The sequence below is a fragment of the Neolamprologus brichardi genome, chromosome 3 (genome assembly GCF_056152115.1).
Source record: "Neolamprologus brichardi isolate AB-2024 chromosome 3, ASM5615211v1, whole genome shotgun sequence".
NCBI lineage: Eukaryota > Metazoa > Chordata > Actinopteri > Cichliformes > Cichlidae > Neolamprologus > Neolamprologus brichardi.
In genome coordinates this window covers 5,457,939-5,468,357 of record NC_142106.1, presented here as the reverse complement: position 1 = coordinate 5,468,357, position 10,419 = coordinate 5,457,939, and the positions used below count along the sequence as shown (strand labels likewise).

The following is a 10,419-nucleotide window of genomic DNA, read 5'->3' as shown; positions in this document are numbered from 1 at the left end:
GTGTGCTCTCGTGTGTGGTAGAGCTGGCACTTTTATTTTTGATATTTAAAATAAATGAGTACTTGTGGAAAGTTAGAAGTTGTTGCTCATTCGCTGTCCACCTGCACACATCTGCAGCTGGCTTCGTCTCCACCGCACGTTACAAAGTGTGACTTTCACCAGGTAACGTGGGCATTTTTCCTGAATCAGCAGTAGGCGTGTCCAGGTAAAATGAGGGTCCAGAGCTTATCGCTGGTGTCATGAGGAAAATGTCGGCTCATTATTTATGTTAAAGAAGACTTCTTCCAAACTGATCAGAAACATGCTTGTTAGACTCTCACAGCAAAGGATCAGACTCACTGTGCATGACGGCTCAGGCCAATGATGTCTGTTAGATTGTCAGTTGTTTAGTGCTTCTGTACAGTTAGTGTCACCGTCTCTATTTCAGAATAATTAATATACAGAAAACACTAAAAGTTGGTTGTCTTCCAATATTCTAACATAATTAAAAAACTTTGACTTTGTAAGTACATATTATTACAGTCCTAATGCCAGTATGATTCTTCATAACTCCTGCTTTGAAATACTGAACTTTAATTTTATTAACAGCTTTCCCACAGTGAGTTGCATCAGCATTCATTCACAGCACATTTCAGAAGGATTCAGATTAATACAGTGATCTTATAGTCAGAATGATCCTGACAGAGTGCCACTGTAAATTATCTTTCATCAGGTAAATTTTAATCTGTGACGCATGCAACACATTCACAGAGGAAGAGGACACAAAGGGAGGAAATCCAAATCTTTAGTCAAAAACAGGCGGCGGTTACAAACAGGAAGACAAGCAGTCCATCAAACAGTCTACAGGGTCAAACAGAGAATTCAAACAGCAGTAAAAAATAACTGGACACTGAAAAAAACTCTACTTACCAAAAGCAGAAGCACACAGATGACAGATCAGATGCTGAATGTTGCAGGAACATGCTCACGTGTGGTGATCATCCAGTGCTGCTCCGGCAGGTTACACAGTCCAAGACTGATATGCTGCCCATCGGAGAGTTTGAAAACACACATGCAAAGATTTATTTTGTGTTACAGTCAAAGTTGGATGTTCATTTTTGTCCTTTAAAAATGTTTGTGTATTTGAAAGCACTAACATTTAAGGACGACTTGGATCGTCTCCTTTAAAGGGGAGACAAGTGTATCCACTGATCCACGTCACTTTACCTGGATGATGACTCCTCTCTCCCTCACTCAGAAACACTCCTAATTAGGGATGCAACGAAAATAAGCACTTCTGTTAAATTATTGCAGAGTCTCCTCATTGTAATTTTACAAAATATCACTGAACTATTGGCACTGTCTCCAGCTTTCAGAATAATAAATAAACACTTCTGTTTGGAATAAAATAAATACAAATTAGGTTTGAGAATAAAATAAACTTTTAAATTGTTGCAGAGTGTCCATATTGTAAACAAACAAACAAAATAACCAAAGTATTCGGCATTGACAAACTCCTCATCTGCCCGTGGATCATCAGTCCACTGTGCCGTTAAACCAAGGACTGACATCGCGCACACTGCTTGTCTTTACCTCTTCAGAAAGTTTTGGCACCATTATCTCCCTGATGTGTGGGCAGCTGGGAATTTCATATCGCAGCTCGAGTATGCTGAGAAGAATCCTATGTTTTCCACGGCCGGCATTGGCTGGTCATCCAGAGCGATAAAATGAGTCAGAGCCTCTGTTATTTTAACTGCCCGTGGATTTTCTCTTGACATTTTTCATCGCTTTTCCAAAACCTGAGTTAAAGTTGGCTGTTCCACACTGCTGACATTTTGTTTAGCCTAGCTACAGCAGCCTCCAGTTTCTCTTTTTTATCTGGAGCCGCCAGTCTCACTCGCCTAACCCTGTGCCTGTTTAGTGTGGGATGTCCCCCTAGTGGCCAATCTAAAAAACTACAACAGAAATGACAATCCACCCTCTGATTAATGAAATAAGTTAGTATCGGTTCATGGTATCGGTTCACTTTTACGAGTATGAGTACACACACATTTTACAGTATCGGCCCCGATACCCGATACCAGTATCGGTATCGGTGCATCCCTACTCCTAATATAACCAAGCAAATAAATAATATTGAAGATTTACTTACATCATTAGAAAAACATCAAAAACATCTCCCTTTGATTCTATTTCTTCATTCCTGCTGAACATCAGGCAACAAATATCCCAGTAAATCACAGTAAAATGTAAAGCACATATTTTCTCTGCTTTGTCTAACCTCTGCAGAGCCTCTGTCAAGAAAAACATATCTGTAAGCATAAAACAAATATACATTTCATAACACGTCACTGGACAAACCTCGGTCAGTTGATTTCCTCTGTGCAGTGCAGACGAGCATCAGTCAGCAAGTCAAGGTGGTGAGATGGACTGGTGTCCTTTGTGACTCAATTCAATTCAATTCAATTCAATTCAATTTTATTTATATAGCGCCAAATCACAACAAAAGTCGCCTCAAGGCGCTTCATAGATACAGAGAAAAACCCAACAATCATATGACCCCCTATGAGCAAGCACTTTGGCGACAGTAGGAAGGAAAAACTCCCTTTTAACAGGAAGAAACCTCCAGCAGAACCAGGCTCAGGGAGGGGCGGGGCCATCTGCTGCGACCGGTTGGGGTGAGAGAAGGAAGACAGGATAAAAGACATGCTGTGGAAGAGAGACAGAGGTTAATAACAGATATGATTCAATACAGAGAGGTCTGTTAACACATAGAGAGTGAGAAAGGTGACTGGAAAGGAAAAACTCAATGCATCATGGGAATCCCCCGGCAGCCTACGTCTATTGCAGCATAACTAAGGGAGGATTCAGGGTCACCTGGTCCAGCCCTAACTATATGCTTTAGCAAAAAGGAAAGTTTGAAGCCTAATCTTAAAAGTAGAGATAGTGTCTGTCTCCCGAATCCAAACTGGAAGCTGGTTCCACAGAAGAGGGGCCTGAAAACTGAAGGCTCTGCCTCCCATTCTACTTTTAAATACTCTAGGAACAACAAGTAGGCCTGCAGAGCGGGAGCGAAGTGCTCTAATAGGGTGATATGGTACTACAAGGTCATTAAGATAAGATGGGGCCTGATTATTTAAGACCTTGTATGTGAGGAGCAGGATTTTGAATTCAATTCTGGATTTAACAGGAAGCCAATGAAGGGAAGCCAAAACAGGAGAAATCTGCTCTCTCTTTCTAGTCCCTGTCAGGACTCTTGCTGCAGCATTTTGGATTAACTGAAGGCTTTTCAGTGAGTTTTTTGGACATCCTGATAATAATGAATTACAGTCGTCCAGCCTGGAAGTAATAAATGCATGAACTAGTTTTTCAGCGTCACTCTGGTCACTCTGCGACTCTGCTGGTTCTTCTGAGGAAACACCACCGTCTCTCCACACCGTCACCGTCTGTGAGCACAAACTGCTGCTCTGCTCTGCCAGCATGTAGGAAATCACATATCACACACACAAGGGTGAAGAAACATCAGAGCTCGAGTTTGGATACTTTAGATCTAAACAGAACAAAGTAGCTCTTAGTTTCAACAATCAGTGAACAGACAGACAATGATACCATACTGATTCTGTATGAATACAATATAGTATTTTCAATACAGGTGTCAAATTAATTTATTAAAACTAATACAGATATATGTATATATTTTTTTTGATAAATTAGTTTGCTAAAGTATAAGAATATATTTTTATTTTTTTTAATTTAACAATTGCAACTCAAAGAAATTAAATATTGAACAAAAATATATTGTCACATTCTGAGCATGCTCAGCATGACAGACTTGAAGTTGTTGATTTTAAGAAGTGATAATTATAGGGAAGAAACTTCTCTTTTTCATCCGTTTAATCAAACATTTGATGCCTCAGCTGTCTCAGTCCTATAGCGTTCTGCAACTACAACTAACCTGAAGCTTGGATTTGGCTGCAGGTGCCCCTGTACATCCTTCTCAACATGTGGGTACCATTTAATCACACTTCTTCCTGAGCTTTGCTTCATCACAAGACCAAAGGTGGCATCCCGTGTCACGGTCATATCATCATCCAGAAGAAACATTTGAAGAAACATCATGGAGAAGAAACATTTACACGCCTCCTGGTTTTGTTTTCTGATCCTGCAAAAAGACTGAGGACAACAAAGCCCAGAGAACACGAGATACACAACATCCAACATTCAGACTCAACAGCCTCCATAAATGAAGAGCACCAGGTTGGTTCAGTTATAGTAGATATAAGCATGCTTCACATTACTGGGTATGAATAATAATGAGGAGGTAAACTTTGAAGATGCAGAGCATGATGTCCCATCATCAGACTGTAAACAAACATCCACCAGGCTTCTTTGTTGGCAGAGGTGATGATTCTCACGTCACTGTTTTATTATAGAAGTCCTGTTTTATTTCCTCCCTGAAAGCAGAGAGCAGGTTTTTACTGAGATACTGAACTTCTCAATAAAATTTGCTTACAGCACAGCGTTGCCTCCTCTCTCTCTCTCTGCTGATAGGAGTAAATGGAGCTCTTGCCCTGAGTGAGTACTTGGTGACATGAGGCCTGGGATTTTCTTCTCCTTTCAAGAGACTGAAAGGAAGCTCAGTCGTGTGAAAGCCTGGCTTTCAACATCCCATTACTCCTGTCCACCTTCTTTATTTCTTCGACCGTTTAACCCTTGGCTCTATCTTCACACACTTTCTTTCTTGATTGAAAAAGAACAAACTCTGGGACTGAATTCAGAAGTTCAGATGGTTCAACTTTAGACTTGAGAGGAAAACGATACTTCTGAACCAAACAAAGGACTAATGACGAGCACCGTTCCTCCCTCCAGTCACTCTCAGTTAGCTCCTCCATAGCGCTGCTCTTTAATGTGGTCCCATGAATATGCATAGGTTCATTAACATATGACATCTCACACAGACATAGATGTGTTTACCATATCATAAATCAGTAAGAGAAGGTACGACCTCTCTCATGACCTTAGGATGTGTGTGGATGCCAGAACTGAAAGGCACACAGAGTCTTTGCAGACTACTAAGGATCAGACCATTATATTATATATTATCATTATACAATTGATTATATACCTCTAAGCATATATGATTATATATTTCTAAGCATAAATGACAATCCAACAATATAAACCTGACAGACAGTACTAAATAATACTGTATATTTATATAAACCTGTAAAGGGGGAAAAAAATGTAAACACAGAGATTGTTTTTAAACCTGTAAAGGGGGAAATCCTGACGAACCAATCCACAACCAGAAAAGAAGTCTAACTCTGTGCTGCTCCAATCAGGCGTCAGCTCTGTCAGTGTAATATGTAGGTGTGTAAAGTCACAGAGTAGCTGGTTTTATTTATCTATAAAGTTTATTTACATTTTATTCAGGCTTCAAAAAACAGTCCAAGTTTATTTCTTTGGACTTTGTTCACTTAGTGCCACCTGGAGGACAGTCAGCTCCCTGCAGCTCTGGAGGACTGTTAACTGATGAAGAGCTCGGACTGCACAGCCTGCTTCATCACCGACTTCTTTAAATAAACATGACCACGATCAGTCGCAGCACCTCAGACAAACATTTGTTACGCAGCAGCCGCCTTCACACCGACTGAGCTCCATCACAGCTTCAGAGCTCAGCTTACTAAAGTCCAAAGTTTATTTCCTCTCAGGTTTCTTACTTTCAGTAAAGTTTCACTGTTAGAGCCCTGACCAGCATCCTGCAGCATCTGGAGCAGCTGTGTGGTGCTGTCATGGCAATAAGGATCCAAATCTGTGGGGATGTTTCCAGCAGGGGTTATAACCTGCAGTCAGCAAGGTGTGCCTAATAAAGTGGCAGTGTTTATGTCACAGTGCAGCACCATCAGAAAACGGTTACAGGAAACCTGAAGAGTTCAAACACAAGAGAAGAAAATCTAAACGTCACACAAAGAACATAAAAGAACTAAACTTCATAAAAACTTCACAAATGATGCTTTAAATGAAAAATAAATCCCTGTAAATAATTCAACAGGTCACATATTAGAACCACCTTAACTAAACTCTGTAGCCGGTCACTGTGGTTTGTCCCAGCAGCTCTTAGGAAACAAACTGCTAACTTCAGTGTTAGCACACACTGTTAGTAAACTATGCAACACTGAATTCAGGTTTCAGTTGTGTTAAGTTGTGAAGTTGTGATTAAAGTTTTCTTACTGACACAGGTAGGATGGTCAGGTGTCCTCTGTTCCTTCACCGTTCATGAACTGTCACTTATAAAATGCTGCCAAACATCAACTACACTCAATAACTAAACGTGTGCAGGTTAAAGTGATGGACGCCCAGATCTGCACTCCAAATACAAACAGACTAAAGGTGTTTCCTTCAGAAACAAAGACAATATTTACAAAGATCTCACAGGTAAATTGTGAGCGATCACAGCAGCATCTCATCCTGACTAACAGCTTTTAGATGCAGGGAGAGCGTCGTGGTTCAGAGGTGGTTCAGCAGATGATGAAGGCCTTTCTGTTGCGTTGTGTAGTGCTGTGGATGCCATGATGGTTGACTGGGTCTGCTTCTACTGAACTCACAAACACTTCTGAGGTATTTACACCTGAAGCCTCATTTAATGTGAGTCAGAAACAAACGGCTCACCTGTGATTAATGGATGTTTCCCTGCATTTATATTTTCACACAGTTTATTTCTTACAGCAGGAAAACTGAACAGAATGTATGTAAGAGGTTAGAGTGAGGATGACGTCACTTCATACAGAAAATACATGTTTGTCTGTTTTGATGATGAAGGACTTCTTTAGCTCTGTAAACAGCTACACTTGAGAGGACAGAGGTGATTTCATGGATAAATAACAATGTGTTTATCAGCTTTCATCATCGCAGTGCAGACGTGACGTCAGATCTATCAACGTGAAGGCCGTCTCTCTGATGACGTCACAGAGCAGAGTCGTTCTGTCCAATAAAGGATCTCAGATCAGCTGCTGCCATCTTGTGGCCACAGTTGGTTACTGTCTCTGAAAGTTGTCTCATGTTTCCTGTTTTCCTGTTAACAAAGGCTGGAGCTCATCATGCTGAGAGGGCAGCAGCATTTTTTGGCTCTTCACACATGTTCATTATATTCTGATGATCCTGGATGGAGACAAACTACAGATAAGTGTGTTCAGCCCAACTAGTTGATCTCATTACAGCAGTTTGATGTTTCCCTTTGAATCCACCTGAAGATACTGACAGTGAAGCACGTACATAATACTCCAGCCTTTCAACTCTGAGCTTATTTAGTTCTATTAATACACTGAAATCTCATTTGTGTCATGAAGAAAGTCTTTAATCAAACAGAATTCAAAGATCAGAAACATTTCATATATGGAGTTAAACATGAATCATTGTTTCAACAATAGATTTATTGTTGTCATAAACAGACAAGAAGACAACAACAAACTGCTCCTCCCATTCAACACATGTCAGTCCATATCCCAGCAAACTAAATCATCTCCATTTACACATCAAATAGAAACATGAATCACTTGTAATGATTAGAAACTTGATAGAATTTCAAATCTAGTTTGGGGAGTCATTCAGTGAGAAACAGTGAAATGATTTTCCATGTGAAAAGGTGGACAGCAGAAACAGAAAGAAACAGTGAGAACTAAAAGAGAAACAAAGAGCTTTGGAACAACGAGGCAGCAGGAGGACAGCTGCAGTTTAACAGCTTCAATTCACTGACAGGAAACAACATTAGAAATATCATCATCCTCAACTCATCTGCTGCACTGACACTGACACCTTCAACGGACACACCTTCACTTCATAACCAGTGCTAATGTATGGAAACATCCTGTGAGTGAAAGTGTGTGTGAAGGTGTGTATGTGTGTGTTAGTATCAGGATCAGAGAACGACAGCTTTCCTCTGTTCCAGTCCAGATTCACTCTGATCCTCTGGAGCTTCTTCTGGAATGAGAGAACACTGGGAGGAGCGGAATGGGCTCTATCTCTGAGAACAAAGTACAATTCCTGCGTTGAAGTTCCTCAAGATCAGTCTGTGATAAAGGAGGAAAATTTGACATTGCTTGAAGCATATTTCTGCTAACCTGTAGCAAAGCGTCATCTGAAATTATATCAAATTCAAAATCATCAACATCAACATCAATCCTCTCTGGATTATCAGGAAGCTGCTGCCTCTCTCCTCCTCTCACACTGGTCAGATCTTCAGACACGATGAGGTTTGGATCAGCAGTGTTTGGGTCCAGAATGACAGGAGTGTAGGAGACCATGTCCTTCATGTTGTTCCAGATGTTGAAGGTCAGGTTGCCCAGGTGTTTGGCCTGGTCTATCAGAGCTCCTGAGGGCAGCTGTGGATCATCCAGCAGGGGGCAGCGCTGGACTCTTTCCACTGCAGCCTTGTAGTTGTGCAGGAATGAGACGTCTTCAGCTCTCAGCTCCTCCTCTGTGGCTCTGACTGTGTCTGAAAGAGCTGCTATCTCTCTGCTCAGAGCCTCCATCTTCTCCTTCATCATCCCACTCTTCTGCTCCTCTTCCTCCCTCAGTGCAGCCAGCCTGGCCTCCTCTTCCTCTGCTAGAAACTGGTGAAGCTTCTTAAACTGCTCCTTAATCTGCCTCTCTGTGTGTCGGGCCTGGACCTTAATGTGTTCTGCTGTTTGATCAAACTTCACTTGAACTTCTTCACAAACCTTTAACTTCTTCTTTAAGGGCTCCAGAGTTTCCTGAAGTTCCTTCTTGTGTCGTCGTGCAGCTTCATCGATGGGTCTGAATCTGTGATTGGTGTGTTTTTCTGAGTCTCTGCAGACGACACACACTGGCTGCTGATGGTCCAGACAGAAGAGTTTGAGTTTCTCAGAGTGCAGACTGCAGAGAGCCTCTGAAGCTCTCTGATCTCTCTCCTGTAAGAACGACTCACACAGGTTCTTTAAAGCTCGGTTTAAAAGTGGATCATAAACTGATCTTTTCTTACAAACTGGACACTCGTGTGTTGTTCTCTCTCTCCACCATCTCTTCAGACAGTCTTTACAGAAGCTGTGGCTACATGACAGAATAACAGGATCTCTGAAGACCTCCTGACAGACCGCACAGCAGAGATCCTCCTCTGATCTGGAAGCCATTGAGTCTGTGAGTGAAGCTGAAAACAGCAGACAGGAAGTACAGTCAGTCCTGGCTCCCCTCCCTCCTCTACCACCTTCACTGAAACTTCCTTTGAGTCGTGTTTTTGCTCAAACTCACATTCAGTGTGTGGAGCGTCAGCAGCTTGAAGCAGCAGTGTTGGAGTTTTCCACTTTTCTCTCCTGTAGCTGGACTCACTCAGAGGAAGCTGCTAGTTTGGTCTGAGCTCAGTCTGATCGTCTGTGCGTCTCTCTTTACTGAAGAAGAGGAACAGCCTGTTTCCTGGTTTTGTTGCATGTAAGTGATGTGAGGGGAGGAGAAAAATGTTGCTTTACCTGTAGCCTAGGTGTGCTTCATTCCAGAGTTATACTTTCATCCTGCCAGCAGCTCAAAAGCTATGAAACAGGTTTTCCTCCATTCTAGCTGCACAGGTCACAACATTACTCTTAATTTTAATTACTTGTGTAGAATCTATTTAGACTTTGAAGCAAAACTATCAGATTTCTCACATAACTAAAAGATTTGATTTAATTATCAGTAATCATCAGTGCACCTGACTCACCAATTTTGGGTAAAACACACTGCTAACCTCAGTAAGGGCCAGTCAAAACACCCTTTACCTCAGGTCACAAATAAGTACAGTATTGAAGTTCTGTGAGTGATGAGACATTCTGTATGATTTTAGGATGGATTTCTTCATTTTAGCCCTGATTTTGATTTTGCTGTATTTCCAAATCTTAGACATAATGGAGGATTCCAGAACATAAAACTTACCAGAAAGTGATTATCATCAACAGTTTGGTTGCTGATGTCATAGCTAAATTTAACCTAAAAAGAAATGTGACACCATTAAAAACTGCCAAAAAACTATGCTTGAGACTTGTGTCTTGTAGGGACTTTTCTGACACAAATACACTCTGCTTTAACTTAAATGAGGACCACGAATGTCCTTTGGAAACTGATAAATACAATGAACTCTTTGATTAAACATCTGCTTGTGTTAAGGTACGGTTCATGATTTCAAGATTTATTTCTTTTCTCTTGGTGTTCCAGTCGAGTCTTTCTTTTTTCCTGTAAATAAACCTTGTAAGTAGTTCATGCATTTTTTTTTTGAGTTTGCTTTGGGTCCAAACCTATGTGGAGCCTCTAGTCTTTCATAAACATCATCAACCTTTTAAGGAGACTTTTTGTACATCTTCATTTATGCTGTCTTTGTTCACCGTGTTCTGATCTTAAACCGGTTTATCCAGTGGATAAAAATAGTGTCATGATCTGGGTGAGTCACAGTAATTTTCC

At 41.1% G+C, this 10,419-nt stretch overlaps 1 protein-coding gene across 1 annotated transcript in view; it reads left to right on the top strand.

Moving 5' to 3' along the window:
• Positions 1-10,419, top strand: part of LOC102779340 (protein NLRC3-like) — a 334,346-nt gene that overhangs the window by 287,236 nt on the left and 36,691 nt on the right. The window lies entirely within an intron of this gene.